The following is a 7502-nucleotide window of genomic DNA, read 5'->3' as shown; positions in this document are numbered from 1 at the left end:
AATCGGGCTGCAGGATTTTCCAATTTCCCTGCAGGCCAAGATCCATATCACATCACTGCTGTGGAACGGGTTCAGATCCATTTAAATTTACAGATCTTAGTTTACAGGAATCCAGATGTAATCTTTTTGCTGTTAATTTTGAAAGAGCTCTCTTGACTTGTACTTCACTTTATTCTAAAGACATTTGATGTGAATTAGAAATTACATGACTGATCCAATGATTGATCTCTGTTAGAGCTTTCACCATGCATACAGTATTCATACAGACCAGATGCAGCTACTGGCTATCACTACCTGGGGAGAAGGGGACCCTAATAGTTGTAATGGACCCACTCATTAACCCTTGACCTTAAAGAAGATTCACATGATTTAGAGATGGCTCTATGAATTTTGCCAGCTGCCATCTATTTCCTGACCTGTCATGTCCATTGTATTATGGGTGAATATCATACAATGTAGATGTAGTATTCATCAAAACATGTGTTACATATGTACATGGAGTCTAGGGTCTGAACAATATAATAACAGAGAACACTGCTGTGTTTCTGTATGTACTGTATAGGGCTCTGCAGACTGAGACCAGCATGTCATTCTGAACGGGCAAAAGCCCCCAGTAACGCTGCAATACCGCGTGCCTACCGGGAGTTAAGCAATCATTCCGAACGGCCGCGGCTCATTGACTACCTTTGGAAATGATCTCCACAAGGTATATTTCACCGATGTTTCTGAACGCGACTAACAGCGACCTGGGTGTGTTTTTCAGGGGTGGATTTAGTGATTTGGGGGCCCCAGGCAAACGTTGTCTGGCTTTATCTTTCACCCTCTGGACATGTTGGTTTTGGCAGTGGTAGAAGAAGTAGGCTGCTCAAAACCTTTTTTTCTGAAGTAAAACTATTAACTGTTAATAGTAAAAACTATTAACACCACACAGTAAAGAGTGACAGAGAGTATTATCAGCAGAATATACTTAATGTACTTAACGTCTCTTCATGGTGGAGCTTACGATTCTAATATGATGCTGGATAGTTTAATGAATAATAATGCAATCATATTTTAATTGTTATATTTTGTGAGTCAAATCTGCAATGTAACTAGTAACATTTCTCTGTCAGGTAAATGTAGTATTACAATGTTTTCCTCTGAAGTAGAATTACACAGTAAGTAATATACAGTTGAGTTTGCATATATTTAAGTGCTTCGGGGGCTTTTGTTGGTTATTTTGGTACAATGAGTTAGAATAGTAACATATTTCAATATTTTTGTTTATGTATCTAAACATCATAATAAATCTGTAGCTGTTTGGGCCCCTTTTAGTTTGGGGTCTGTCCTGCATTTAAAATGCAGATGTATTATAGTAAAATATACTAAAGCTATCAAAAGTAAAAGTACACATTATGCAGAATGGCCCCTTTCAGAGGGTTTAAGAGCCTCCATCTCTCTCACTCTTTATGTTAAACCTTCATCACTCTTATTAATACATGGAGTCATGGTGGCCTCATAAATCCCAGCATAGCTTTGCACAACTCCAACCTGACCAGATGTAACCAGCCACAATACCTGCAAACACCTGTGTGGGTGTGCAGGACCTTTAACTTGTAATAATACAGCATACTTTATGAGTTGATCATATATATTGTATATAAAGAATGTCAGTCAAACCTATTTACTTAAATAAGTTACTTGAATGCAGTTACCTTCCACTGCAGCTGGGTGGTTTAATGTATAACATGCACAATCATAAAGCATCATATTCGACAAACCTGTATCTTGAATGTAAAATCTTTATTTGCATTTATTTTTATAATGAACAGCTACATTGTTTTCAATGAAATACTGTAAGTAGAATCTAAAACACAAAATGGAAGTAAAGCACCTCAAAATTATACTTCAGTGAATTGTGAACTGTTACATTTCCATACTGTAAATTGTATGTAATCTAAAAAACATACCAGTAGTGAATCAGGAACGATATTGTTTCAATGCTGATGATACGACCTGATAATTATTGTTCGTTTATGTAAAAGAAAAATATAATAATAATGCAATGTCATCAGTCATTGCTCTTCGGATGAAAGCTGCTTCTGGGCTGTTTAAGCGGCAAATAACATGAAAAGCAGGAGCTTAGTGAAATAATGCTCTGTGTATACTTGTCATCCAACATTCAATTTGCACTGAGCCGCCAAAATAAACAGAGAAAATACAAACAAAAGGAAAACTAATGGAAGCTGAAGCGTAAAGGCTGTTTTGCACATCAAAACACTCCTCATGATGATCTAGTGCAGAACATTACAAATGAAACTCCCGTAACAGCATTTTGCTGTTCCCTGGGGTACTGAATGAGAAACCTGGATATTGAGCTCACAATTATACATTACGTACCTGTTCACATAGTGACAAGCAACACGATGACAAGTGTGCGTTGCAAAAATCTATTTACATGAACCAGATTAGTAATAATAATAAAGTACAACCCACACTGTCACTTGGTTAAATCTCAAGCATTGTGCTGATTGTAAATACCCCAACATTAAAGTGATTCTGACACGTTATTTAATTGGAAATTAGCTAACCTACTCTATCTTCTAACAAATAAATCTCCTACATTTATCTGTTCCTTTCTTGCATTTTCTCATTTTTAATGAAAGCATTGCTTGAGATTTAACTAAAACTGCTGACATGGAGCATATCACAGACGTTAGAGTGGCAGGATAAATACAGTCCTCATTATCACTGTTTGTTCTCATCTGAATTCTTTGAGTTTCTATCAGATTGCCTGAGTCAGTGCCTGACATGTTACACCAAGTTAATCAAAGCAGTTCAGGATATTCTTTTGACTTGAAAATACAACACAAAATATAAAAAAAAAACTGTTTGACATTAAACCCAATTTAAGTTAAACTCAATATTCTGTACCATTATTGTGACAAAATAACACAACTTGTATAAAACGACGGCTCACATTCAGGGCCTAGTTGCGCTAACGCTAACCCTAGAGTATAAAAAAGTGCCTTAAAAAGCAAAAGCTCATCCCTGTAATAACAAGTCCTCAGTGCATAGCATGCCAACAGTTTAAAGTCCAGTTTGTCCGTCGTGCACGCTGCACGTCACCGGTACAACCACTCCATCGGGTTCCCGGTGGGGACAACAGACAGAGGTGAGTATCCCCAGGTTTAGGACATCAGACCTTTTGTGGAGGAACTGGTCTCAGAGCCTATAGAGGACAAAAAATGAAAATATATTTAATGACTAAACTTTACTGAAACATTGGACATTTTCTGAAATACGTTTATTCTCTTTCTTGCCGGGTTAGATGATTGATACCACAGTCATGTTTAGTACGCTAAATAGGAATCTACATCCAGCCAGCCGATTAGACTGTTATCAGGCTATTAAATAGGCGTTATCAGTCGCTATATGCCCATAGATGTGGGTCAATAGGGGCCTACTACACCCACCAGTATATTTATCATCTATTCACATGGTAGATCATCGAAAGAAGGTTAAATAACACAACAGTGACCTCTAGTGGCCGTAGTATTATGACAGGAGCAGAAATCAGGTGCTGTAGTATAGACAGATTGAAACTCCATATGGTGTTGAGGTCAGGTCCGATGGATGATGGATGGGTAACACATGACTTTCACCAAGAGACTGGAGTTTGCATCCCGTGTGAAACCAACAATGTGTAGTTGTCTTTGTGTTCGTAGTTATTTTAACCCTCACACGTTTTTTCCCTAAACTTAACTAAAGTGTTTTTTTATTGTCTAAACTTAAAGAAGTTGTAGTTTTGTCGCCTAAAGCTAAAGAAGTGTTTTTTTTGTTTTTGTTCAAAATGTGATATTTCACAACATGTTAGAACGTGTTGCTTTCAAAGTTTCGTTTTCACTTTTACAACGTAGTAGGTGTAGTAGGCCCCTACTGACCCACATCTATGGTGCTTATAGCGACTGATAACGCCTATTTAATAGCCTGATACCAGTCGAATCAGGTGATCCAGCAGCCAGTTAGTTTAGCTTAGCATAAAGAACAACTAGCCTTGCTCTGTCTGTCCTAACAGCACCTAAAAGCTCACTAATTAACACCTTCTATCATGTTTGTTTAGAGCGCCCAAAAACCACAGAGCCAAATGTGAATTTTTGGTTTTACGGGGATTATGAGTTGGATTATTTCCAAGTGTCAGTAGCGGATTAAACAAGCGAGATATAACTTTAATTTATGAGCTTTATGGGAGCTGGCGGGTGGATTTAGTTACCTTTGGAAAGAGCCGGCTGTTTCCAGTCTTGATGCTAAGCTAAGCTAACCAGCTGCTGCCTGTAGCTTCATATTTAGCAAACAGATATAGTTTATTCATGTTTCTTGGAAGAAAGCAAATAAGTGCATTTATACCCAGTGAGGTCACAAGTACAGATTATCTTTTTTTTCCTTCAGAACTAAGTGAACTCAAAGTCAACGTTTGTTTGTCATTGAATCATTCAGATGTCTGGTTACATCTGAGAAATACTAAACTTGTGATCTTGTTTGTGCTTTCTTCTGTAGTTTTAATAGAAGTTAACAGGTGGAGGAAACACGTGGCTTCCTGTGGCTTGCGTGCACTGTTATAGGAAACGAGGATTCAGTCAGCATTGCAAAGGTGAGTTTACAGCAGCATACCTGCACTCGGGTGATAGTTACTTACGTTGGCAGCGTGGGATGTGGAACAGAAATCAGTTTAAGTTTGGATTGGCAGCAGTGACTTAAAATTGAATGTTAGTTGTGCAGAAAGCGCATGTTTTTTTTATTCTGTATACATTAACAAGCGGCAAACGTGGAAGTGCCAAAAACTGGCAGTTCATTGAATGGCTACTGGAGGCTCCAAAAGGGAGTCAGTCCCCCAAACCTCCATGTTATAATGACCCACTTTACAGCAGAAATCAACATTGTTTACAGCCTGGTACAAAATACTGTTTGGTCTCTACAGCTAATTTCCCCGAGCAGCTTGCAGGTTAGAGCCCCAAGTGAATCAATGTGCAGGAAAATGAAGTAGACACTAGATTTCAAAAAAAATACATAAATATATATATATATATAAATATACACTACAAGTGACACCTGGAAGTGTGAAAGACAAACGGAAGTAGCGTGGGCTGAGGGAGAGCAGCCGCTTTAATATTAATAAAATACGGATCACAATGATAATTTTGACACTGAAGAGGTTTTGAACATGTATAGCGTAGCGTGGCCGCTTGGGACGATAGGTCACAGGCTATAGCTGCTAAGCTCGGCCATGTTTGTGTCCTTTTGGAGAATTTTTCATGCAAATATCGGACAAATAATTTGACTAAGGTTTGTGCTCTAGTTTGGCTGTTCACATGTTGTGTTTTATCCAAGGTGCTTGGAGGTTGCGCTCCCGTCGCACCTGACTTTACTAAGGCAACCCAAACCTGCACGCCGTGATGACGGTGATGAGGAAGTTGTGGTAAATTTAGCAGTAAAAAACCTCACTGACTAAATTAGACAAAGATAAATGGATTTCCAGCACCGTGAATCCCTCACAGCAGCTTCACTGCTCCATTTGTTTGTGTCAGTTTGAGCTGTTGTGATGTTCTTGGAGGGAAACGGTGAAGCCTGTAAAAACGGTCCGTGTGACCAAACGTAGAGCTCTGGGTCGTCCTATTGTTACAGTAGACTGATATGTCTTTGGCTCCATAAAAACCAAGATGGCCCAATAGGTCGTTTGTAGGTCATTCGAGGTCAATGCCTATAACCTTAACCATCTTTTGCGAGAGTTTTGCAGCGTGACATCACAGTGACTACGTGCACTTCTTCCATACAGTCTATGTGCGTTGATGAACGACTGTCTCACCGGTAGAAAGAGGACTCAAGACGCGTTATTGGAGTTGCAGTGAAGAGGCATCCCAGCCAGGCTCACAGTGACACTCACTTCTGTGATTACACACCTGAAGAACACAAAAGAAATCCAGATGTTATCAGATGTTCTCATGCAGCAGCAGACCTGCTAATGCATTAACATCCAAACTAACCAGTAGCAACACAAACGTTCAGGAACTCTTAATCACACTGTACTTAACTTTACCCAACCTCACTGCAAAAACATTTACCACACTTAGTCAGATCGAAAACATTCAGGCCCCACTCCTCTATGATTTTAACGTTCTCTCCATTTCCAATATAAATACATATTTAAACAGGTATTTTTTTTTATCTGCAAGTGTGTATCAGTCTGATTTGGTGCCTGTAACATTGTCTATGACATTGTTTTCAGACAAATTCAGTAAATCTGCACGTTTAACACCAGACGTGTAAATGGAATAAGTACCATTATATCACAAACTCAAGTCTCATCCTCCTCCTCACAAACTTTAAATTCAGGATTGAAGCTTATTTGATGAGACAAACTACTTAAAATGTGTATATTGTGTCTGTCTTTCTTAGCAGTTGTATGCCATACCTGCTAGAGTATATATATATAATAATTATATTATATATATCTGACATATAGCGCTGACTTAGTTACACTACATGTCAATATTCACCCATTCACACACTGATGTCAGAGGCTGCCATACAAGGAGCCAACCTGACCATCAGGATCTAATCTAAATACTCATTCACACACCGATGGTTCGAGCAATTTGGGGTTAAGTGTATTGCTCAAGAACACTTGGACATGTGGACCGGAGCAGCTTGGGATCGAACCACCGACCTTCTGTTTGGTGGACGACCTGCTATTGAGGCCTATCTTCATTTTATTGTCAGCTCACATAATTATTGGCTTTTCATTTTTTTCTATTTCCTTTTGTTTACTGTGCTGATGTGCTTCATCACTTTAGTGTTCATTGTTTGTTTTTTGGGGGTTTTCAACACTTTTAATGTTTTAGTGTATTATTTGTGTTCCCTAAAGAGCAAAAAACTAAACGGAACTAAACTGTGAGCAGTGTTGGCGTGTACTTACAACGTTGCCGCTGCATTCTGCTGAACAGTTTGTGTTTCTGTACGCTGTCTGAAGCTCCATGCACTCATTCTGGCTGCACACCTGGAGAGAAACAAGTCAGCGACAAAGACGTTGTTTAAATGAATACACATTTTAGATTTAGTGTTCACTAGTGTTCCTAGTTACAGAATGAATAATTTACTTCAATTCATCAAGACTTTACTCAGTTTTTTTTGATTCTCCGTTCAACGTGGAGGCATGAGAGGAAAACAACGTTTTCTTCAAGAATTCAAGGTATAATGGGGGGAGTAACTGTTATACAAATGTCATTTTGTGGTTGAAGTATTCTTTTGAAGAAGGACTAACTGTTACCTTTCCATCCCCACATTTAGTGCCGGTTTCCAACCTGGCCGTAGTCTTTGGTGTAGTCTCCAAAGACGGCGGCCTTGCAGTTGCCTGCTCTGACCATGCGGCCGGTAGTTTGGGTGTCATTACCGCCTTGGCAGAAGAGCTTCCCAACAAAACACGTCTCTGCAGAGGAATAGAGGGTCAAATATGAGCTCACAGTCAC

General features: G+C 39.0%; 1 long non-coding RNA gene across 1 annotated transcript; it reads right to left on the bottom strand.

Moving 5' to 3' along the window:
* Positions 1 to 5892: 5892 nt before the first annotated feature.
* Positions 5893 to 7336, bottom strand: LOC119493068. The gene is made up of 3 exons (XR_005207902.1): positions 7304 to 7336; positions 6953 to 7033; positions 5893 to 5936 (listed from the first exon to the last, which is right to left on the bottom strand). It is a non-coding gene; the product is annotated as an uncharacterized LOC119493068 (long non-coding RNA).
* Positions 7337 to 7502: the final 166 nt, after the last annotated feature.

Source organism: Sebastes umbrosus, chromosome 8 (assembly GCF_015220745.1).
Source record: "Sebastes umbrosus isolate fSebUmb1 chromosome 8, fSebUmb1.pri, whole genome shotgun sequence".
NCBI lineage: Eukaryota > Metazoa > Chordata > Actinopteri > Perciformes > Sebastidae > Sebastes > Sebastes umbrosus.
The sequence above is the reverse complement of the archived record's forward strand: the minus strand, read 5'-3'. Positions and strand labels throughout refer to the sequence as shown.